The following is a 24749-nucleotide window of genomic DNA, read 5'->3' as shown; positions in this document are numbered from 1 at the left end:
CGGCGCTGCCGGTGCTGCGGGGAGCTGCTTCCCATCGCGGTGGCTGTCGAGTCTGCCCCCGGCCCCGCCGCTCGCCTTGTACTTTATCTCTCGCAGCGGCGTCTGCCGCTCCTTGACAGACGTAAGAGCGGAGCGGAGATCCCCGCCCCGACCCGCTCCCCCACGCCCTCCCGGGCGGCCCCCTCCGCCGCCCTGTCCCGGCCCCCCTCCGCTCCCCGCTCCCAGCTGGTGGGCAGCTTTTAAAGAGCCCTTTCCACGCCGCCCTACCCGCCCCGGGGGCCGCATCCCTGCCCAGGACGGGGCGGGGGGGGGCTGTCCCACGCGTGACCGCGGCGCTGCGTGGGCAGGCCCCCCCCATCCCCCTGCCACCTACTGCTGAGAACCACGGCGGGGGGGGTGGGGAGGGCCGGGCGGTGCGGCCCGGGCTGCGGGCAGCGCAACTTCCGCGGGCGGCGGGGGCGGGAGGCGCTGCCCGGCCGCGGCCTCCGCGCAGCGCGGAGCTTCACCCACCTCAAACCCCCTCTTCGTGCGCTCTTTTAAGCTCGGCGGGCCCGGGCAGGATGTTTATACTGCGCAATGTAAACACGGGCTCGGGGGTGCTTTAATAAAAAGAAATCGGCGAAAACTCCCGCTGCCGCTCGAAATGCCCTTTTCTGCCTGCGCCGCCGCGCCGGGGATGAGAGCAGGCGTCGGACCCCTCGCCTGCTCCGAGGCTGCTCTAGGGATGAGGGTGGGTTGGTGTTTCGGTTTGTTTTTTCGGCTGGGTGTGTTTTGGGCTTTTTTTTTTTTTTTTTTTTTTTTAGCGGGGGGGTGGATATAAATCTGTGCTGAAGTTTTGCAGTTGAATCCTAGGAGCCTGGTGCTCGGCTCTGGCGGGTGCCACGGGCACGCACAAGGGGTGGGGGGAAGGAGAATAGGAAGGCAGGGAGGCAAAGACCCCCTTCTTTACCCTGCCCCCCCCAAAAAACCACCCTTTTGAACCTCGTCCCATCAGGAGACCTGTCACTTAAGGTAAGTCGTTTGAAACCTTTGTCACCTTCTTGTGAACCGCGCGTGGAAACCTGCGCTCCGGGGGGCGGCAGGGCGGGTTGCACGGCTGCAGGAGCTTTCAGGGCTGCTGGCTGCCGCAGAGTACTCCCTTGCAAGACTGGGGAAAGGAAGAGGGAAAGGAAGGGGAAAGAAAAGAAAAAAAAAGAAAAGAAGAAAAACTTCCCCCCCCCCGCCCCCGCCCCGCTGCAGGCCGCAGCGCAGTGCTGTGGGTCCGGCCCCCTGCACCCTCTGCACAAACAGCGAGCGGGGGACACCCCCCAAGCCCCCCGTCTTCCAGATTTGCTTTTAAAGTTTTTAATGACAATTTAATACCTTTTAAAAGAAAGATACCGATCGGGTTTCCAAACTCCCTCCGCGTTATTCGCGAGCAGTTGTGAGCAGCCTCCGGGGCGCCTGTCACATCTGTGATACAACCAAGAGGGATTCCACATCAGGGGCTTTTCTTTTTCTCCTTTTTTTCTCCTTCCTCCCCGTCTTTCTTTCCCTTTCCCATCCTCTGCCCCCTCTCCGAAAAATAAATCCTGCCGAAAGCACCGGCCCTCCTGTTCCCGGGGCAAGGGGGGGAGGGGGGGGAGGGGGGCTTTGGGGACAGGGACAGGCAGAGAAGAGCCCTGGACGAACCCCAGGCCAGGGGCAGGTAGCCGAGGAGGGGGTGAGAGGAGGTGGGGGAGTTATTTCTGGAGCTTTTCCTTTGAGGAAGAGGAGAACGGGCCGCCCGGGCTGTCGGGGGAGGCGGCGGCCGCTGCGCCCTCCCGTCCGGGGTCGCGGAGCAGAGCGCGGAGCGGGGCGGCTGCTCGGCAAGGGGGGGAAAAAAAACCCCAAAATGCTTTTTCGGAAAGCGATCACCTTTCCTGGCTGCTTACAGCTCCGGGGCAGCTGGTGCAGAATAAATCCTCCGCTTCTCGCTGTATTTCTTTTTATTTTTGCGGAGGGAGGGCATCGCTGACCCTGAGCTTTGCTCCGCATCGAATTCCCCGAGCATCCCCCCCCTCCCCAAGACGCCAGAAGGGTAGGTTTCTTTGCTTTACATCTCTCTGCGACTGAATCTTCCCGATCTGTCCCCAAAACACCCGGGGATGAGCTCGAAACACAACGTAAAGAGCTCCTGTAAAACCCGCGTTCAAAACCGTCGCCACCGGCAGCGTTTCCACTAGGAAATAAAATATCTCCGAGCAAAAAACCCAAAACCTCTCCGTGGAAATCAAACCATTCCCCTTCACAGACAACCAGCCCCTGCACCAGTGCCCCTTTCCCCCTCTCGCAGTATCTTTTTGGAGTGCGAAGATTTGGTTTCCTCTATATTTATGATAGCCAGCAAACGTTAAAAATGGAAATATATCGCTGCAGGTTTTATAGGCCTCGCCGTGGGAATAGCAGGAAGGTTGGAGGGTTTTACACCGAGCCCCTGAACCGGGGAAAGGCGAGCTTGGGGAAGAGAAGCCGTGCTGTGCCTGATATTCGAGGGGGGTGATGGTGTGCGGGTGGACGGGACCCGCTTGTCCTGGGGTTAAGGGGGGTTGGGTGGCCTAACTGCCCCCCCCACCCCCGGCAGGGGAGAGATGCAGGGAAGGGGGAAAAAAATGAGGAGAAGACGACAATAAAAGATCATCTAGAGCAATTAGCCCTGCTAATCCTGGCACCGTTTGGAGCCCGTTTTGCCGCCCTGGCCCCGCATATTCCCCGCGACCACCCCCGAGCCCCGCCACGCTTCCCAACCGCCACCCCCACCCCCCACCCCCCACCCCGAAACTCGGCAGTGTTTTGTGTAAAAATAGACAAATCCAAGCTTTCTTCCTTTTCCTGCGCCGAAGGTATTTTTACTAGCTAATTGCTTAAGTGAAGTCAACTTTGCAACCAGGCCGGGTGTAATCCGAGTATGGAAATGTATATAGGTGGTATTGTTATAGGCGGGCTGGGTGCTGCTCGGAGAGGGGCCGGGGTGTTCCTGCGATCCCGGACCACCCAGGGCGAGGGGAGTGACCGCCTCATGTCCCCCTCCCCGCTGCCCCTGCTTTGCATTAACACCACCCGCAGGACACCCCCCCACCCCACCCCCCCGCCTCCCTCTTGCCCAGCACCATCCCTTTTCCCTCGGCTGTTTTTTTTTTTTTGTTTGTTTGGGTTTTTTTGTTGTTTTTTCTTTCTTTTTTTTTTCTTTCAGTCGCGACCATCCCCGTGGCCGCTGGCTCCAAATCCGTAGCAAAACGATCCCTAAAGGTTTATTTAAGGCCGAGGGGGTACGTTCAAGCGAGGGGCTCAAGGCTGGGGACATAGGCGCTTGGGTGTGGGTGGGTGTCAGGGGGTGAACGGACCGAGGGAGAAGTGGGATCTGGGGGGACACACGCACCCCCAAACCATTTTTGAGAGTCCATCACACGGCAACTCTTTGCCCCACGCGTGTGCGTGTGCCCGGTGGCAGACGGGCCCTCTCCCGGTGGCAGCCAGAGCCCAGCCCCGGCCCCCGGGCACCCCCCGCGGGCAGAGCTCGGCCGCCGGCTCCGAGCGGGACCTGCGGGAGCTTTTAGGGAAGAAGAAGCCGCAATCGGGAGCGGATGCGAAGCGGAGCTGCCGAAGCACCTAAGGCGGCTGTGGGGAGGTGCGGGCTGGCTGTCAGCCGTCGTGTCTCAGGCAGAAGTTCAGGCTTTGGTCAGAAAGGGGGAAAAAAAAGGAAAAATCTTACACGTGTCCCCCCCCCTTGTCACCCTTTTCCCCCCTCTGCCCGTCCCGAGACTGCTCCCCCCCCCCCCCCCCCCCCAGCCCACATTTTCCATGACGTCCTTCGATGAAATATTGCAGCACAGGAATTTACAGCCCTTTTCAGCGCTGGATTTTTTGGGAGTTTTCTGGCAGGACGCAGTCCCAGCAATACAAATCGGTTCCAGCGATAATAAGCTCCGAGCGCTACCACTTAGGCACAATCGCTTCCCACAGAGATCTTGAAAATATCAAAGTATTTACATCCCTGCTCAGGGACGGATAGCTTTCCCGGGGGGGTGGAGGGGGGAGGGATGCTTTTGGACTAACTGGGATTCAGAGCGACCTGGGTACCGGGAGAAACAGCGGGGCTGAGCCGGAGTAGAGCTGGGACCAGGCGAGGGATGCTCCCGGCCATCCCTCAACAAATTCGCCCTTAAAGACAGCTCGAATCGTAAATTCAGGTGTCAATCCAGAGGTAAATCCAGGCTGGCATTGCTGAGACATCCATGCTTTCTCGGACAAGTTTTCTTCCCTGGGGGCTCCTCCAGCGACGGGGCCCGGTGCTGGGGATGCCCCCGAACCCCAAAGAGGACCCTTGGGAATGAACACACCCCCCCACACCCACCCAGCTCCTTGGCAGAGCAGTGTGGCGTGCAAATAAAATTAGTAGCCATTTCCAGCTTTTCTAGCCCCAGAGCCCGGGTTAGCGGTGAAATGGGGACAGCGAGGTCGAAAAAACATTTCGATCCGCTGAGCTTTTTGGGGTCGGGAATCCCCTCCAGCCCCCGACGGCTGCAGGAGCGACAAGCCCGGCCGGGCCGAGCCGGGCAGGGGAGCCCCCTCCAGACGGGGAGCGCGAGGGGCTGCCCCGGGGCTCAGCCTTATTTCCAGGCTGACTGAACATTTTCGTTGTTTTCTTCCGGACTTTAAACCAAAACCCCGCCGAAATCGCACCGACGTGCCGATGCTAGAGGAGCGGTGTGTGTGCGTAATTTTTAGCGGCGGGCAGGCGAGGGCCCCCGGCCCCCTAGTTTCGGGGTATCACGCAAAACGCGTCTCCACGGAGAGGTGCGAGAAGTTAAAACGGAATAGCCCAAATCAAGGAGAAAAGGATTATTTTCTTCCACGGGTACTAAACCCTGCGGGGACGGTACATTGCCGGGCTGAGTAACAGCCAAGCTGGCGGCTTCGTCTACTAAAGATCGGGGAGAGATGTGAAAAAACAAACCCGCTGGGTTTGGGGAAGGATCTGGCCTCCCTGTGCTGGCCCTCGGTGCTCAGTCCCGGGGCACAGCAGTGCCTGGACGTGGGGGCCCGCCCGGCTGCGGCGAGGTACCCCGGGCCGGGGGTGCGGGCAGCGGGATCCCTAAGGGGAAAACCCCGGGACGGGGGGGATTCGCACGGTCTCTGCCACCGTGTGGAGCCACCAGTGGGTCCCCGGTGCTGCGGGTGGGCTCCTCGGAGGAAAAAGAACCTTGTGTAGCACGGTCCTTCCTGAGGCAGGAGCATCACCCGGCTCCGAGGGAGGAGGGGGTGCCAGCACCCGGGGGTTGCCCAGGGCAAGTGTCCCTGGGGTCCCCCGCAGCCACCACCCCTTCTGCCTTGTCACCTGTAGAGTGGGGAGAGGGGGTTGCGGTGGCAGAGCCATCCACGCAGGACGCGGCGGTCCCCCGTGGGGAGGGATGCGACAAGAGGAGCGGCTGCCAGCGAAGGATGCTAAGGGCAAGGCTCCTCCGGGAGGGCCGGGCGAGGCTGGCACCATCTCCGGGTCGTGACAGCGACCTGCCAGGAGGTACCGGCCCACCCAGGTACCTGCCCGGGGGAGGAAAGCCCCCGTAGGGTCCTGGCGTGCGAGAAGGTCCTGGTGCAGCAGACGGGCTTTGTCCCTCTGGGCTGTGCCCACGGAGCTCCCACGCTGCTTGCAAAAGCGGCTTTCGCTGGAGGGACCCCTGGAGCATCCCTCTGGGGGAAAAAACCCCAAACTCACCCGTGGGCCGTTTCCCCGAGTTTTTTGCTGCAGGGAGAGGGGCTGGGCTTCAGAGCGGCCTTGCAGCCCCCGGGCTAAGGGGCAGCACGCGGCAGGCGGAGGGGGGGACTGCACTGGCCAAGGCAAAGGCCCCCGGCCCGGGTCGGAGGGGCTGCAGTGGGCTTTGCCTGCCCATCCCGGCGGGACCTCCCGGCCGGATCCAGCTCAGCCCGCACAGCCACCACCTGTGTCCCAGGGCAACCTTCTGATTTTTTAAACTTTTTTTCTAGAATAAATCCCGTATCTAAACTCTATTCCCCCCCGCCCCTTCCCCATCCCAAAGCGGGGGTTCGGGACTCGTGTTTTTTGTGAAAAATCCCCGCTATAAACAACTGCAATTCTTCTCTCCCTGCTCCCCTCCTTACAGAGACCTAGGGATGCCTTTCCTTGGAAGCTGCCCCGGCAAAACCTGTTTCACATCGTTATTATTATTATTATTTTAAATAAGTAAACACCCAAGTAATGATGTGGAGCCACACTACGCGGGGTGCTGCAGATTCGTGTCCCCCTTTGCTTCGCAGTTACCGGTGCAGAGTTAAAAGACACCAAAAATTGGTTAATCATCTTTCCCACCTCCTTAGCAAAACAGCAGAGCGCCTAGCAAAACGATCCCTTTTGCACAACAGGTCCCTAGTTAAATATTATAAGCGATTTTGGGGGGGCTTTAAAAAATGTTCTGCCGGGAACAGCGTGGTCGGTTGGCATTCCCGGGAAAGATGCTCAGTGGATACTTGAAATCCCCGAGCCAAGGTGGGAAGGCGTCCCGCAGCGCTGGTGGTGATGTCCCGACGGTAACCGATTTCTGCAGCAAAACGGTTGCTTTTTGCGAGAATCGGGCTGATAACGGGAACGGGCGCATTCACCCTCCCCTTGCGCATCTGGGTTTCTTGGGGAAGGGGATGTGCGTGTGCTAAAGCCGGAGAGGAAAGGGGAAGAAATCTGTAAAATAACCCCACCAAAACTGGCGTAGAACTCACGAAAAATTCGAATAACGAATCCAGCAATGGTTTTGTTTTTCCTGTTTTCAGAGTCGCTCGCTGAATTACAAACCCCCCCAGCGCGTTTCTCACAGCACCCTCAGATCCGCGCCCTTAATCTCCCTTAAATTCCAGTTCTTAAAATATACAAAATCATTTTACATCTAACCCCCTTAAAATCGATGAATGAGGGAATTTCTGCCTGGCCGCCAAGGCACTGGAGGCAAATCACCTTCTCCAGCAGATTTTGCGGTCTACCTGCGAGGAAAGATGCTGCCCGAGGGCTTGGGTTGCAGCACAGTAATTTTTCTCGCAGGATTATTCGTTTCCCCTCTGGAAACGATCGAATTCGAGCGCTTCACGCAAAGCGCCGAGGGCTCGGGGACCTCTGTCCCCCCGCAGCCGAGTCTCCCCCGCCGGAGCGGGGCTCCCGTGGGACTGGCGGAGCTGTCGGTGCTGGGGGCAGAGGCAGCCCCGGGCCGCCCGTGCACCCCCCCCCTCGCCACGCGTGGGACGGGGCGAGCCACGGGCGGTGCCGTCGGGGCGCGGTGCTGAGCCCTTAACCCCGCTCGAAACGTGTCTGCGCAACCCGGCGCTGGGAGGGAGGGGGTCCGACCCCCGGGGGTGTTCAAACCCTCTCGGTAAGGGTCAAACGGCGGGGATTAAACTAAATCCAGGCGAGCTGTGACATTGGCATGGCATGGCGGGAAAGGACATTTTCTTTACATCGGGAAGAGGCTCCAGAGCAGGACTGGAGCGGAGCCCGGCGTCTGGTTTGTCCCCCAGCTCCAGAAGAGGAAAATAGAAGTGCCCCCAAACACTGAAATAGATCCATGGGTATATAGAGAGTGTGTGTGTCCTGGAGGGGAAAGAAGGAGGGAGAACAGGAGAGCGAGGAAGAAGAAAGAACAGACCAAACTACACACAGTAAGGCAGAAAGAAAGACATAGGGAGAGAAAGAGAGAAAAAAGAAAAGGAGAGAAAGAAAAAGAGATAAAGAACGAGAAGTAACAAGAAAGACAGAGAATATGAAAAAGAGCGAAACAGGAGAGAAAAAGAGAGAAATGAAGACAGACATGAAAAGCAAGAGAGTGAGAAAGAGAGAAAGGGTGAAGGAAAGAAACAGAGGAACAGGGAAACGGAGAGGCAAAAATGAGGGCGAAACAGGAGAGAAAAAGAGAGAAATGAAGACAGACATGAAAAGCAAGAGAGTGAGAAAGAGGGTGAAGGAAAGAAACAGAGGAACAGGGAAACGGAGAGGCAAAAATGAGGGCGAAACAGGAGAGAAAAAGAGAGAAATGAAGACAGACATGAAAAGCAAGAGAGTGAGAAAGAGGGTGAAGGAAAGAAACAGAGGAACAGGGAAACGGAGAGGCAAAAATGAGGGAAACAAAAATTAAGAACGAAAGAGAGAAAAATAGAGGCAAAGAGAAAAAATAGGAAGAGGAAAAGCTGGAAAGAAGGAAAGAAAGAAAAAGAAAGAAAAAGAGAAAAAGACGAAGAAAGGAAGGGAGAATAACAGAAAAAGAAACAAAGAGGGAAACCAAAAAAGAAAGACAGAATGAAAGGGAGGAAGGAAGGAAGGAAAGGAGAAAGGGGTAGAGAAAGGAAGGAATAAAAAAGGGAAAAATGGAAAAAGGGAAAGACGAAAAGAGAAAGAAAAAAGAAAGAAAAGAGAACGGCAGGAAAGGGGAGAACGAGAGAGAGCACGAAAGAGAAAAAAAAAAAAAAAACAAACGCAAGAAAGCAAGTACGAAAAGGGAAATTAATTTCCTGCAAAACCAATAATGAGACATCGACAACCCAAGTTTTCCCTGGAAAGCTGGGCTGAGCCGGGAGGGAGCGGCTCCTGCGGGTAGAGCAGCGTGGCCGCGGGCGCTGCCCGTCCCGCCCCGTCGGGGCCGCGGGTACCTGCCGCCCCGGCCGCTCCGCCATGCCCGCAGCCCTGCCCGCAGCCTGCCCGCTGCCTGCACGCAGCCCTGCCCGCAGCCTGCCCGCAGCCCTGCCCGCAGCCCTTGTCCGCAGCCCTGCCCGCAGCCGCCAGCCCTGCCCCGGGCGCCGCCGAACGGCGGGAGTACCGGCCCGGCACCCCTCTGCCCAGGGGGGATTGCTTCAATGCTTTATTGTTCCCTTCATCTTTCCCCGGAGAGGGGAACTGGCAGTGTGGGACGGCTCTGGATACTCCCCGCGCCCCCCGGGGCAGGGACACGATCGGGACCGCGGTTGAGCACCGGCTCCCGCGCAGCTGCGGCCCCGCCGCCCGTCGGGGAGCGCGGCCGCCCCGCGCCTCTCGGACCCGGCTCAACCCCGCGGCGCGACCGGCTCCGCGTTTGCTTCACCGGCTTAGTAGGTGGCCGTGTATATTTTTGTTGAAGTAGTGTTTATGTTAATGAAAAAGGCTGAGATTACAAACAGACCACTGAATGCCCGGGATGTTGCTGCCGGATTGGTCTAAGCTGTGTATTTTAAACCTAATCAGTTTTTGGGAGCAAATACGACTTTTTTAAAAAAAATTATTATTTTTAGTGGAAAGACATTTGGGTTCTCTGGGGAACCCTGTGCTGCCCCTTCCCTCCGGTGTCAGGGCTGCATTTCCCGGTGTGGTGGGGAGGGATGGAGGAGGGTTGCAGTGAAAAGCATCTCTAAGAATCAGCCGTAAAAAACAACGAAAACGAGCCCTGGGCTCCTGGAGGAGGGCAGGGGAAGGGGGCGTTCAGCTCGCCCTCCCCGAGCACCCCCCAAGGATGCAGAGGGGTTCCCGGTGGCAAACGGGGCATGTCCCCCAAAATGTCAGCTGTACGGGGGGACAAACATCGGCTGTGCTCAGGGGTTTGTCCTTGCCGGGTGGAGCCAGGCAGAACCTGAAATTTGCTTCAAAACCCCATGTAATTTACCATTTGAGATGGTAAAAAATAATAATTATATATAATATAATTCCAGTCCTTTTAAATGCTAACTAAGCATGAATCAATTAGTCAATTTACATAAAAAGAAAAATACAGAAGTTTTTTTTTTTGGGGGGGAGAAGCAGCTATCCGTCTCATTACTTTGATTTCAGGATCTGACTTTGGCGTTAGTCTCCTAATTTTCTTAACAAAACCCCCTCTCTCCAAAATTATTCCTGCTTCCCCCACTATTTCTATCCCCATCTGCTTTGGCATGCTTGAACTGTCGATAGTTAAAAAGATCAGATTTTTACAGACTTTTTTCCCGCCCCTACTAGATAATTTCCCAGCATGGAGGGATCCACTTTGGGAGCGGGTTTCTCCCCCCCAGGAGCTCTGGGAGCAAATGTGTGCGCAGCGTTTGGCATCTCCCTCCTTTTCAACACTTTCCTTTTGTGGGCAAAAGCTCTGGGTGAAGGAGCCTCTTCTGCAGGGACAGGCGGACCTGGAGGATTTGTATGTTCAGATGTTTTACTACTGCTATGATTCCTCATTGACTCGAGCACAAAGAAAATCAGAGTGTAAACAAGTTGCTGTTGGAAGGGGATGGGAAAAAATTTGGGGTGAGTGAAAATGTAGCAGGGAAGGGATTAAAAAAATAAAACAAACCAAAGGAAAAATGGGAAAATGCAAAAACCCTACCCAAATTTTTCCCCATGTAATGGCTGTGCTGTGCTAGAGCTGCAGGGGACTTCTTGCCAGGTTTGGGAGGCAGAGGAGTGCTCTGAAAACAGCTTTTTCTCCCTTAAAAATATCCTTAGGGGGTCAAACCTTGTGGGAAGGGGAGATTCCCAGCATGGGGCTTAGTGAAACCTAGAGGAGTTTCTTTGTTCTCTCCCCACACCTGGAATTAGCCTTTATTCAATTATGCTTTTCTTTGCCCCCCTCCCCTTTTTTTTTTTTTTTTGGGGGGGGGGGGGGGAACATAGTTTTGTCCCAGTGACATTCAGCCATTCTGTAGGAAGGATTCTCAGGAAAAAAAAAAAACCCCAAACCCAGTAGAGCAGATGGCTTTGGAGAAAATGTCACCAAAAGTAACCCTGTGCTGTTAGAGCCAGCTAGGCCCTGTGTATGTGCTGGGGGTGAGGGTCAGCAGGGCAGGGGGTCCAGGGGTCCCCAACCACACAGCCCCTCACTGGTGCCTGCCCTGTAGCAGGGACCTTGCGCTGGTCACTGCGGGCAGCCCGTGCTGGGGACCAGCTAAGGACGGGCACACAGGGCTGTCCCCTACCCCACCATGCACACGTGTGCACCCATGCACCCCCACGTACACATGCTCCGAGACCACCTCCCCCCCAGGCCCCCATCCAACCGTGCTGCTCTCTAGAAGCACTAATGATGCCGCAGACCAGCTATGCGGTGTGAGGCAAAAGCAGATGAAAGTGATGTCACATTAATGTCAGCTCACAACTCGAGCCCACACAGCCTTGATTGCTCTTATTAATCTTGCCAATTTGTCTGTCAGCACTTGGCTAATCCCTAAATAGCCTCCCAACAGGTGCTTTATGCTTCCGCCACATCCCTGCTCCCCGGCACCCCCCGGGAGCCCCGCTTGCCCTCCCTGGTGACACCGGCTTTCTCCTGTCCATCTGGGACTGGCTCTTTTCCCCGGGGAGGGCTGGGGGGGGAGAGAGGCGACTTCGCAGATGTTGTTTAGTCTGTCCAAAGAGGGGTCGGAGCTTTGGGCTTCCCAAAAGGAAGTGATGACCAGGCAGAGGAGATGCTGGAGAAACTGGGGGATGTGGGGGTGGCAGAGGGGAATCACCTGGGGGTGGGCAAACCCTCTGCATGGGTTACCCCCACATGGCAATTAGAAACAGCACTTACAGGACCCTCCGTCTCAGCTGTCGCAGGACAGCAAGCCACGTTGCTTTTACTTATCGTGGCTTTGGTGGTTTTACTGAGAGGGAAGAGAAGATTAAAACAAAAGGTCCGAGCTGAAGTTGCAGTGGAAAAGCCACGTTACACCCCAAGCAGTTTAATCCCGCGGTTAAGCTGTGGGTCGATTATTTCCTTTAGTATGCTATCAGAAAATCCGCTGGCTTTTACAGTGTATATTTAGCCATAAAGTACCAGTCATGTATCGAGTAGAAAACTAAAATTACTGTGTTGCAAGGCTTAATCTTCCAAACTTTGTTATTTAGCACAGTAGCCTTAATCACAAACCACAAGTTTTGTGTTTAAGACTGCTAAACCTTATTAACTGCTAAACCTTATTAACTACTGAAGTAGAGTCCAGGCTGCTTTCCTCTACCTGCATTAAGATTAAAAAAAAAGAAAAACTTTTGTTTCTGTTTGGCAACGCTGCTGCGTTAAACGGTTCGCGTACAGATTACAAACCCTGTGCATTGCAGTGGTCTCCTCCCGCGGTTCACCCGGGAGATGCTCTGGTCTGGAGGAAGAGCTGCCAAACCCGACTTTGGTGCAGCAGGCTCTTATTTTATATCCGAAGTTGGCTCGGGCTATTTCCAGCCCTGTGCTCAGCACAGCAGGAAGGAAGAGCTTTCAGGAGCATCTTCAACCATTTCTCCAAGAGCCTGGTCCAAAGTGGTCCGAGTCACTGAGGGAAGTATACCCGCTAATTGAGCTCAGGGCTATTCATCATTAACCCTTGGGTGCTTCAGATCAGATCCTAAAAGCTCTCTAAAAATACCATTCATGACTGCAAGCTGTTTCATTCCATCCTGACCTGGATATATTATCAGGACACAGATATTTTTTTTTTTTTCTTTCTCCCCAGGACATTTATTTCATCCAATAAGACTATCCATCACAGCACACTGGAACCGACCTACGATCTGAGGATATTCTTAGATATGCAGCATGTCAGGAAACGGCTAGCAGCCCTGCATGATGCAAATATTTGGACGACTGAGAGGTAGGAAGGATTGTCCAAATGTTTACTAAAGGCTGTTGATAGCCTAAGGATTTATAACTGGTGCATAATGTCTGCCCCCACACAGCTCCTCTAGCAGGTGCATCCAGTTTTAACATGACACATGGTATGTGTGCGCTCTGGGAAAGGGGATGCAGGAGAAAGCCAGTTTCGCAGGTCTCGGCTCCCTTTCCCCAGCTCTGTTAAGCTGCTTACCGGTTTGGAGCGCATGGAGCAGCAAGATGGGAGCCCAGGATCTGCTCCAATGATGCATGCCCCTGGTAACAATTCAAACCACTACTAACATTTAAAAACAAAACACGAGCATCAAACATGTTTAGTTGGAATTTCCTAAGTGAAACCAATGCTCTGAATTATTTAGGCCCATCAAAATATTCCCTGTCACCCTCCTTCAGTGCTGTGGTGGAGGAAATTCATGACATTGTTCTAGTTATTGTTCTTGGCATTTCACTTCCTAATTTCCACCACCGGGATTTGATCTCTTCTGTCTCACAGTAAGCCTTAATTGCTGCTACAGGCATATCAGAAGTGCTAACAGATCAGTTTTAACCATTTCTGGTGTTCAAATATCTACAGCTTTCCAGTAGTGGTGCAGAGCCTGCTGGAAATGTCTCATACCTATCGCCCTCTACCTCTGCCCTTCCAGCCAAATGAGGAGTGTACATCCAATATTGTCCAGGCTGACTGACTAGAGCTGGAGATATAGCCAAGGGAAGATTTAGCTCCTTGCCCAAAGCCAACTCTGGTGCCTTGATACCCCATCCTGTATCCTATTGTCCTGATGCCACTGCCTCAGCAGGGATCTGCATCATCCAGAGAGACCTCAGAGGGCTCTAGCCCAGTCCTCTGCTCAAAGCAGGTCCATCACCAGCACTAGACTGGGTCAGCCATGGCTTTGTTTAACTGAGCCTTGAAAACCTCCAAGGACAGAGTCCAACAACCATGAACATTGATAGTCCAGGTAGCAGAGGAGCTGTCAGTGCGCTTGTGTCCATCCCACCAGGTTGCCAAGCTCTGCTATCAAAGCAGCAGCTGTTTTGTCTAGAAGCATTCCTGCTACCGTGTTATTGAGAAATAATATCCTATGAAATGGGAGACGACAGCAGAGAGTTGAGTCACTCAAGCCTGGTAATCACCTTCCTCTCTGCTATTTTGCAAGTTTTAACTATGCTGGGAACATGAACGCTTGCATTTAGCGCGCTGCAGATGCCCAGACAGCCTACTTTTCTTAGTAACGAACAGCAATTGTATCTGCTGCAGAAAAGCCTTTAATTCATTACAGCCCCAGACTAGTAGGAGTTTACCGACTTCTCAGATGGGGAATACAATGACCCTATTGTTTTGCCAAGGGAAGATTTCTTAGTTGCATGCTGTTGCATAAACTGTATGTTTTCTATTTGTTACCTGATTCATTTAAATGAGCTTCCTTAGATAGGGTTAAGACCATTTGTGGTCCTCACTGCAGCAGCAAAAGAAACAGTTGCAAGCTGTGCACCAGATTATTAGTATTACCTCTTTTGGTTTGTTTAAAAAACTAAGAAGAGAACTTGGTGTTCTTCTAGGGAGAAGAAATTGCGTAAGAAAGTATATGGGGAAAAAGAAGTAAGTGCTCAAATTCCAAAGTCATCTGTTTGCTTGATGAACATTTTTTTATATATTAAATTAGGTCAGCCTTAGGTTTGATGTCATATCCTCAGTGTGACCTTAGATGTGGAGTCATAATTCAGACTAATTTGGACTCTTCTTTCCCTGAATGTATTTCTCAAGAATTACCCACCAGTGCTGGAAACACATTGGACAGGCAAGGCTCTTGAGCTGTCAGCTGGTGCAAAGCCAGAGGGATGCAAGGAGGAACCAGTTGCATCTGGAAAAGTGGCTCGTTGGTAGCTCCAGGTTCTCACTGGGGCTGGTGGCATCTGGACTGGGTGTCCCAAGGGCCAGCACGGCAGGTGTAGAGGGACCAGAGGCAGGGCGTTAGCTGCAGCGTTGCTTTTACTGCAAGAGCATCTGTTTCTGCAAATGCACGTGCTGCTTATCTTGTGGTCATACTGTGCACAGTCCAGAGCTTTCCTGGTGGTCACGCCAGCCATGCTTATCCATGAGTATCTTCACTTTTTCTTAGCTGTGAGCCTTCGAGTTATATTTGCACTCCAGTGGGGATGAGTTAATGGGGCTGGAAGAGTCTTCCTGCAGGTCTCCTCCTTCCATGGAGACTGGCCAGGGGATCGCATACTGGTGTGGCTGGCTCTCCCCTTTCCCCAGACGCTGGCTCTGTGTCTGCAGCACGGTGGGAATGTGAGGGATTAAGAGAAGGAAATGGCAGGCTGGGCTGGTGGGGACATATACACCAACCTCCCATCAAACTGCCCAAAGAAATTCCCCCTGGAGAGAGAATTCAGGCTCTGTCTGTGTTATCTTTCCATACTGCTGGGTCGCTGGGTTGGGAACTCACACCCTCTATCCCAGCCAGCTGTTTTGTGAATGGGTTATGTCTTTTCAAATACTGTAGAGACAGTAATTTTGAGATTACAATAATAATAATAATAAAAAAAAAGGGTAAAAAGATTGGATATAAGGCATTCCAGCCCAGAACTGCAATCCTAAAACCTTGGTTTACCTGTTGTCTAAACCTAGAAGCACCCATGCTGCGTGGGGGCAATCGCAAACTCGAACACCCCCATCAGAAGAAAGAACCTGTTGGTGATCCACTGCAGATCTATTCTTTAGTCTCTGTGACAGAGCAGTTTTAGGGGAGAAAGGCCACCAATACCAGCTTTCAGAGAGGGCGTTGAGGGATGGAGGCCACTCTTCTGTTTTTTAGCATTCACTGCTCTCTTCCCAGCTGGCCCAAAACAGTTGCATCTGGAGTTGCTGGCTCTAGGAGGTGTATGCTCACCTTGGTGGGGGAGAGGTTGATCCTTTTTTAAAGCCCTGACCCTCCCTAAGCCCTGAAATTTAAGCATCTCATGTGGGCTCTTCTTACTTGGAAGTGCTGCTGCTCTTTGTCTCACCTTTGCTACTGAAGTCCAACCAGGAGAAGATTGAAAAACCAGTAGGATTTGGCACAGGGTTAACCAAAACATAAATAAATGATCTCAGTCCCTGGTAAATTCCAGTGCGTTTGGGCTTGGAGACTGGGAGCGATGGCTTGTGGTCCAGACCAACATGGTGCTTTTAGCTATATACAATCAGATGTTTTTCTAAAGAAAATCGTTACTGACAGATTAAAAGGTTTTTATTCTAAAGGCTTTCCCCTGCCTAATCTGCCAGGGAACATGCAAGACTGACTCAGACTCCGCTTCCTTGGAGTAAATCACAGCATGGGGCTGCCTTATCTCAACCGGAGACCCTGCACAGGAATGTTGCACTGTCCAGCCCTCAGGCCACCCACCCCTGATCCCAGGCATCAGCATCTGCTCCAGGCCCAAGCTCTGACCCTTCAGAGACATATTTTTGCAAGGTCAGGAGGTTGGGTGGCGAAAGGGGAGTGGGGAATAGCAGAGGGAGAGTTGAGGCTGGCTCTGCAAAGAGGTTTCAGGGGGATGTTTATGCTGGCCATTAAGTGCAGGCTTGAGCCTGTTCTCTCCAGATTTGCTGCCCATCTGCGTCATTTGCATGCAAACATGCATCAGGCACAGATGCAGTCCCAGCTTCAAAGTCTTCTGGATGAGGGTGGCCCGTGCGTGCTCTGCACCCTTGGTCCTTGGTCATGCAGCTTGGTCCAATGGGACCAAGGACGGATCTGGTAAGGCAGCCAGCCCTACTAGGCATCATCTTACCCTTTTGTAGGGCAACAAGGGTGCTTTTAGCATGAGCTGCAGCTGAGATGCTGTGGTATAATCAAAGGAAAGTATAAATAAGCAGGGGAGCACGTAGGAGAAGGGGAGAAACAGCTCTGTCAGATGGAAGTAGATGGGTGTCCATCTCAGGTGGATGGAGCTGCAGCACTGTCTATGGCTTTCATCCATCACAGAACATTTCTTTTTGTGCCATGTTGTGGTACTCACCATCTGCTAGCTTGTCAGTAGAAAGGGTTACAGAAAATACCATTGCACTAGATAGCTAGGGTCCTCGTACACATCGATGAACCATTCACCCCTGTGCAAAAGTTATCCTCGGGATTTATGGTCAAAAAATGATTTCATGTGAAGCGTCGCTGTGAAATTTCTGTTGCATTTGTCTGGAAGGGCCAACTAACTGGCTTCATCCAAGAAGTAGCTGTGGAAGGGGTCACTGAACGTGGGCCGACTGTCAGGAACAGGGAGAGACTGTTTCTGTGGGCATCACAGTGCCTTCCCAGGATGTATTTCAAGAGAGGGAAAGGGGAAAAAAAGAGAATGCTCCAAGCAAAATTCTGATTTTCTGAAGTAGCTAAACTGAAATCAGGTTGTTATTTTTTGCACAACTGCTTGTGTATAAATCCTTCGTGAACGAAGGGGAAAATGTAATTTCCTTTTCTCTAAGGGCTGGAACCAGCGAAGACTCCAATCCATTGCCCGGTGAAACAAAGAAACAGGGTCCAATATGGAGGATTTTACTGTGAATTCCTCCCTAACTACTCATTAAAACAAGCTACTCCAGCTCCTACTGAGCCTTTTAAGCAAGTGGCTCATTTTCAGAACTGAATTTGTAAGTCTGAAGTCTGGGAAGTCGGCCCTGCCCATCGCCCAGCCCAGGCTGCACCTCACTGCCGTCCTGTCCCTGTCCCACGGAAAAGCCTCGGGCTGAGCCATCTACTGCAGCATCCATGAATTAAATTCCCATTTCAGCCCTCGCTTTCCTCTGTGGCAGAGCATGGGAGTCTCCCTTCCTCCCTCCCTCCCTCTCTCACCGTGCAGCTGCTCAGCTCTGCGAAGGAAAGGCTCCCAGATGTGCTTGGGAGGGAGCGGGCAGAGTCCTGAATTCCACTCCATGCCGGATGGACTCTTTGTATATTTTGTTTTAAGGAGAAAATATGTAGAGAGTCCTTGCAGAAAGGCCGAGGACCAGGCACGTCCCTGTGAGCGCAGTAACCACAGGGCTAGGAGGTCTTGCAAGTCATTTGCCCTTGGCTTACCCTTTGCCTACAAGATGGACCCGTGGCTGGCAGGCAGCCCTCGGCACCGCCAGCAGCTGAAGTCCATCTGCATCACACAACAGGTCCCTAAACCCTTTCCTGGAGATGGCTCAAGGTGACCAGCTCCTTTGAGAAAATGAGGCTTTACTCAAAAGCCAGTAAGTGCTGCAACACCTAAACACCCACGTTTGGTATTGTTGGCATTTTTGGCTTGTAAATGATGTGCCGTATCAGCTCAGTAAACATTCACACACTCGTAAGCGTTTTATGGAGCTGGTTTCATTGCATTTTAAGTGCATTTAATTGTGGTACTTGGTAGCTACTTGATTATTGCATGAGACAATACATTTACGAAGTGTTGGCCTTCATTTAGTTAATCACTTCATTGATGTGTAATATGAAAGAGGGTATGAAACTAATTGTTTCCATGGAAACAGGAACCCAGCAAATGATTTCATATCGCAGCTTGGCAAAAGAAAAAGAAGAAACTTCTGTAATTGTTCCCATTAACCAAGCGCAAAGGATTCATGCTCAATCTCTACTACACTCTGCTTGACTTCTGCTGTGAATTAGGGGACGAAAAGTCATCGCAGAACCACATAAAAAAGCACCGAAACAAGCTGTGTTTTATTGAGTATTTGTAGTTCTGCCACCAAACCCATTTCCCTTCTGCTTTACAGGTTTCTGGCCAGCAGCACCAATGACTGTCATGGCCAAGCCACTAATTCGGAGATGTCATGGACAGGGGCTTTAATCATGCGTGAGCTGTGTGCATGCAGGAGGGAGGACGTCCACGCTGCAGGACTGAGCTGTGGGTTGGAGGCAGGACAACCCTCATCTCAAGGGTGAGTGCTTAAGGAGTGTAGGCAAGGCCAGCTTTTGGAGCAAGTAACTGAGGTGACCCTCTCCAGCCCCGGGCAATCAAGATAGACCGCCATGCAAATCAGGCTGCGTGCGCACAAAATATCCCAAACCTCACCTTTAGTGAGGTTTTCCCCTCTTCTTCTCTAGGGTGTACTGATTGCTGGGTCATCTCTAGGGCTTTGCTGTTGTAGAAACCCCCAGTATCACTGTACTAGAGAGACTCACATTTTCCACTTCTCTGAATTTGCCACCAGACCAAGATTTCCTCATCCCAGGCGTCCCAGCGAGGAGCAGCAGGTCCTAGCAAGGTACTTTATGGTTATGGAGCATCATGTGCAAGATCAGCCAGGCCAGTTTTAGTAAGACCAATGGTTCTACAACGCCATGGGGTGGGCTGCCTGTGCACCCATGTGGAGGTGTGAGCCTCCCACACACCCTCCCACCCCAGGGTGAAGGTACCTGCACCATCCCCTCATTTGCCTGGGGATTCTGCCCCTAAACGCAGCCCCATCATGCACAGGGATGTGGCAGCACAAACCCCATCCTGGCTACCAGGCCAATGGCCACCCAACCCCACCAGCTTCTCTGGATGGACCAGGAGACATGGACCTGCTCCATCTCAGGAACCACCATAGAACAGGTTTCTCACTAGGCTAATTACTGCTAATTGTGCCACTTTGCTATCTCACCAGCCTTGCCCTGAACAGGGCTGATAGGGTATCAGTGAGATAAAGAGCACTCAGCACAGGTAACTGGTGAATGTGGGACCTGCGGTGGGGTGAGCTGCCTTCTGGAGGGGTTATCTCCTGCTGAGAGCCTGAGGCACCGGCCTCCTGAAGGGGGACACGGTGGTCCTAAGGGTAAGCGGAGGGAAGCTGCCATCGGCACACTCCTCAAAGCTTTTTAGGAGGTGCTATAAGGGATTTTGGTGACTCAGAATTTGCAAACACTGGGAAAGCAAGCTGGCATTCATTTTATAGTAATTCTTTTAAATTTACTTAACATGCAGTTTGTTCTTTTGAGTGGTTTTTGCTGTTGTTAATTTAACACTCTAGAAATGAAGGTTTCATCATTTCTCCTCCCCCTCCCTTCCTTTTTCTTTTTCCCCACAAAAAAAATAAATTATGTTTTTTTCACAAACACAGTATCTCTCAGATCTTTTGTTATCTTTTACCACCTCTGCTGACCTACGCGAAGTAATTCAGCTCCTACACCGGCCTCAGAACTAGGTAGGAATCGTTAACACCTGCTTACCAAAGAAACTTGGACAAGGTATTGTTGTTGTTCTGCAACATTTTTCAAAGATCATTTGCAATAGAAGACCAGAAAATTTTGCAGCCAACTCAGAGACAAGTCTTGTGTGTAGATGTAGTTTCTGGCTGTGTGTGTAATCACACATTACACTTGGCAGGTAAAACACACCGGTACACAGTGCCTGGCCGTATCAGTACCTACATTTTGTCTCACATTCCGTATCTTGTAAAAATGAATAGAGCACCACTACTTCATCTGATGGATGAGTCAACAGAGCTTGTTCATGACTATCAAAGTCAATGGCAGGACAACTCACACACTGCAGAAATCTGCTGGGTCCTCTAATCCAAAGCTTGGGATATTTTCCATACCAAGTATCTACATATACGAGCAATGTAGGAGAGAGAGATAGGCAGGCAGGCAGACAGAACATTTTCTTCCTCGAGGTACCTCAATCATCTGCTTTTCCTTTTACCCTGCAAGTCCGGTCCGCTTTCAGTTTGGTTTAAGTTACCAAAATTTCTCAGCTTGTTACAGTAAAGCTCATAACAAAGTCTGTGGCCAGCTCTTTCTTTGATAATTCCTTTCCCCCCATTTGTTTATCTCAAGTACTGAGCTTTGTTCCAGGCCCAAAACCAAAAGCCTTTCTACCCTGTTCTCTTCTTGACTTGTTGCAGATGTAACGAAATAAATCTTTAGAAAGAACAAACCTTCACTTCCTCTCTCCCGTCTGATTCAGTCACAAAGCCCAGGAAAGAAAAATAAATCACAGTGTGAGCTTGCCCAGTCTGGAAGGATACCATGCCTAGTCCTGTAGGCCACCATTCCAATCGGACGTGTCCATCCCTTAGAGAACTCAGCGAACGCATCAGCAGCATCAGCCCGTGCTGTCATGTGAAACCACCCATGCAAAGCAAAGCCCCATGCGTTGCCGTGAGCTGGATGCCCATCTCACCCCCCTCTTCCCAACTCTCCGTGTTATTTTTCCCCTCATGATCTGACAATGGGAAGTAGATCTGATCACCATGGAACCCTCGTTTTGAGCATGGCCAACGTCAAGGACCGACCAAGAACTTGTGATCAGCCTGAGCCGAGGCTGATGTGAAGGTCATTGGCAGCAGCAAGCTGTTGGTGCCTTCCCGGAGCTTGTCCCCTGGACACCGAAGGGCGATGGGTATCGCTGGCTTTTCTCACAGCCCCACCTGTGGCTCTGTCCCTCTCATCTCCCCCTTGCCGCCCACCTAATGCATTTTAAACTGTAATCAGAAAAATCAGCTGCAGGATGTGTTTGTTTTTGAAAAGTGGCCGTAGCAAAGAGGTAGAAATGTGCCTCCAAAGGGAATTTCTCCTTCTGAGAGATGTATCCACGTAAAAGCTGTGTTGCTCTTCCATCAACCATTAAAGGAAGGCTCAAGTGATCTCTAAGCACAACCAAATTATGGTGGCTTGCCAAATTGATGTTTTCAGCTAACGTGCCAGAGATCCCATGTATGTTCTCCTACCCTGTGGTGAAACACACCAGCCCGAAGCCCTTTCCCAGTGCCCACTTCACTTGGCATTGCCTTGGACTAGGACCAGGCAGCCAGGCACAGCATCCTCACCACGGGGATCGCAAGTGAAGTGGGGCACAGGCTTGTCTAGATGTGCCTAACCATCTCGTCAGTTGACATGGATCAAAGTTAAAGACAGACGTAGCTTTAAGGTGGGGAATATTGGAACTGTATAAAAGGGATGATCTGGATTTACACCAGGTAGCATCTGGCTTGTTGTTTTTTTATTCTTTCAAAGGTACTGGGGGGAAGATGTACAGAACCATGAAGGGTGTTGAAGTCAGAAGACATTTGGATTATGCCTCTAGTCCCAGACCTGCATTCTGGATGGATGAACTGAGGGTTTTCTTTCTTTTTTTTTTTTTTCTTTTTCTTTTTTTTTTTAATTTAAACAAGAGGTCTTTGCACATTTGAAACAATCTGTACAGTTAGCATTGAAGAAAGTGTAATTAGACACTTTGAGAACTGGAAGAAATTAACTCCAACCACAGACCGTCACTCAGACTATTACTTAATAATACTTCCCAAATGTGCAAAGTACTTAGTTTTAGAATAACAGGAAAGAAGTAAAACTTCTCACTGAGAGCAAAGGCTTTGGCTTGGGAAGCGTGCATGGAAAAGTCAAAAGCCACCGTGCTCCAAAGCCAGAAGATGCTCGCCACCTCCCACCACCGAGGTGTACCAGCGTGCCAGGCTGGGTCAAACCTGCTCAGCCATGGTGCTGGGCTGTGAAGGATGTGGTTCATGCTCCACAGCCTCGTGGCCCTTAAATGGCTGGAACTGAGTCAACGGGAGCGACCAGCCCGAGGTGCAATGAGCTACGTGTGAGAAGATCGCCTTCAGTTTCCAACATGCCAAGGAAACCGCTGAGAAATTGCTGTTTTCCTTCTTCTCCAGCACCAGGCAGAGCCGTTGACTCACCCCGCACTACAGAAGCCTGGCTAGAAAGAGATTATTGTGATTTCTGCCCGTTTCTTTCCTCACTACAAAAGGCCCCATTCATCTGGGCTAATTTTGAAGGGCGAGCAAGGGGTATCAGTAGCATGAACTGTATCTGAGTGTCTCAACCACATTTCAGCAAGCCACGCTTGTTGGCCAGTCCAACGCGGTGAAATAGATATCTTTCATTTGAAGCTTTTTAGTGGATCATTTCTCTGATTTTAAACAGAAGTATCTTTTCTGGCCGTGGCAAGTTTAAAAAGTCCTGACGAAGCAGGGACGGCCATTTTCATTGCAAAAACAAGAGGCCTTTCAAAAAGTGGGGGAAAAAAACTTGTTCTCGCAGCAGATATGTGTTTCTGCTGCTGCAATCAACGCACCTAGGCTCGCCTACCTAAATGCACCCCACATACATGCAATAAGGCCATGTCCAGACATTGAATCTCTTGCCTTATTTCAAAGTGCTGAAAAAAATGGATGTAAAAAAAAAAAACCAAACCCATACATGATGCCTTATATGCTTAACTGCTGGTCTTTGTGAAGCACAACTGGGACTGCCTGTGTGTGGGAAGAGCTACAACATAATTGCTTTCAGCAGAATATCACTGTAGTCTATAATTAAAATATATGAGGTTGCCAGTTTCAAAATTTTTAAGTGATTTCATCTGTATTTGGGTGATTATGTCTCTCTGAGTGGCTCATTTAAAATGATACTTCTATTTTCAGCACATAAAATGGTTGTTGGGCAAAAAAGAAAGGTAATTTTGTCTCTTCTTCTTACAGTCTCCAAGAAAGCGCCTAGGGAAGGCTGGAGAGGCAGAGCTCAGACTTCAATGACATGTCCCATCACCGGGGAAAGCCTTGGTGAAAGCTGCTTGTGAAGTGTTATTCCAGAGACGGAGTGGAAGGTGTCGAGAAAAAAAAAGAAAAAAAAAATCACTAACAGAAAAATCTGGCACCTCCTAAATCACAGTGACAATTTCAGCACAGTGTTTACGCAGGGTAGTAAAAATAAATTGCCTGAGACTGATTATACCCACATGCCACTCGCCAGGCAGCAGGGATGTCCCGCAGTATCGGAAACCAAACATGAGGAAACACGTGCCAGTGGCAATCATCATCAGTGCGACAGCACTGGGGCCAGGACTGCCTTCTCCCCAGCCCCAGCAAGTGGAAGCAGCAGTGGGAAAAGGCATGTGTTGCTCCCCCCCTGCCACTCGGACATGATCACACGAAGGGTGGCTTTTGAGGCCACCACAGATGAGGAGTCCTGCAAGGACTATGGACAAATGAGCAATGTGGTTTTAGGGTATCCTCAAGCTTTGATAAATCATGCCTGCATAGTCATGAAGCCCCTCTGCAATTTCTCCCACAGGTGGGACCTGTGAGATCAGCTGGGGAGTCAGCAACTCCATCCCTGTCCTCTCTTAAAAAGCCCTCATGGTCCACCCCGTTTGCAGCCAGACCTACCCAGAACCTCATGCAAAAGCGGAGGGACCTCTGCTGCAACTTCATTAGGAACAACAGCAGGGGAATATCCTGATCCCATCTTAAGGAGTAAAACTCAGGGCATGTCTGCCCTTAAAATATAACCCACAAAGTGTTCCAGATTACCACGGGTGGGAGATAGCCCTTTTCTCATCCCCATCATAGAGCCCTTCAAAGCCTTGCTCTCATTTCTGGTCTTTCTCCACAGTAACCTCTGTCTTTAAGAAGAGGTCTGTGCCCCAGGAGCTGTGTCACTGTGTCACAGTGACAGTCATAGGGCATGGCTAGTTTTGGTGGGATTAATCTCCCCAGAAAGCTTGTAACTCTGATGTTATCCTTTGCTGGGGGCTGTCGTGGCACCAGTTATCTGCTGGGCTGCAGTGTCCCTGCAGGAGTCAATGAGCCCCATCCCTGGTCTAAAAAAGTTGCATTGTACTGATGTAACAGAGGGGGTAAAAAAACCAGAGAACAAGAAACTCAGCACAGTTAACACAGGCGCCCACGTACAACGATCTCCAGCAGAACAGGGGCTCTGCGGTCGATATAGCTGGTTACTTCAGCTGGTGGGCTGAAGGGCCAGAGAAGGCAATGCAGACACTGAATTACCTTGCCAGGGCCCTGTTGCTCTTAAAAAAAACAGGGGAAAAGGCAAGAGAGAAACCCTCTGGAGAGCAATTTTGAGCAAGGCAGGTCAGCACCAGTGTACTGAATGCAACATGCAACAGCTTTCAGGACACCCCAATGATACAGATATATCAAGAATAAATTCTGTGCTTATTCCAGTCACTTGTAGGTGTTGGCTTTGAGTATGTGTAAAATGTCTTGACTTCGTGGCTTTCAGCAGAGTGATAAACCAGCTAGAGATGTGCTCGGTTCCCCTTGGCGGATGCCAAGGCCAGCCATGCCTCAGCGCTGCTGGGGAGCATCGCCTTCCCGGTGCAGGAGGGATGCACACCCGCGAGCTGCTAAAGGTATGCGTGGCATGCAGCGTTTTTGATCAAAATAAG

The 24749-nt window shown here is 51.5% G+C and overlaps 1 long non-coding RNA gene across 3 annotated transcripts; it reads left to right on the top strand.

The window, feature by feature from the left end:
* The first annotated feature begins 648 nt into the window (after positions 1-648).
* LOC119158062 lies at positions 649-23190 on the top strand. 3 transcript variants are annotated; one of them, XR_005107748.1, is made up of 4 exons: positions 649-730; positions 12436-12573; positions 18328-18492; positions 23038-23190. It is a non-coding gene; the product is annotated as an uncharacterized LOC119158062 (long non-coding RNA). The 3 variants fall into 3 exon arrangements; XR_005107747.1 differs by lacking the exon at positions 649-730 and adding an exon at positions 863-1011; XR_005107749.1 differs by lacking the exons at positions 649-730; positions 23038-23190 and adding exons at positions 863-1011; positions 18766-19608.
* Positions 23191-24749: the final 1559 nt, after the last annotated feature.

Source organism: Falco rusticolus, chromosome 15 (assembly GCF_015220075.1).
Source record: "Falco rusticolus isolate bFalRus1 chromosome 15, bFalRus1.pri, whole genome shotgun sequence".
Taxonomy (NCBI): Eukaryota; Metazoa; Chordata; class Aves; order Falconiformes; family Falconidae; genus Falco; species Falco rusticolus.
This window is presented reverse-complemented; position numbering and strand designations above follow the sequence as displayed.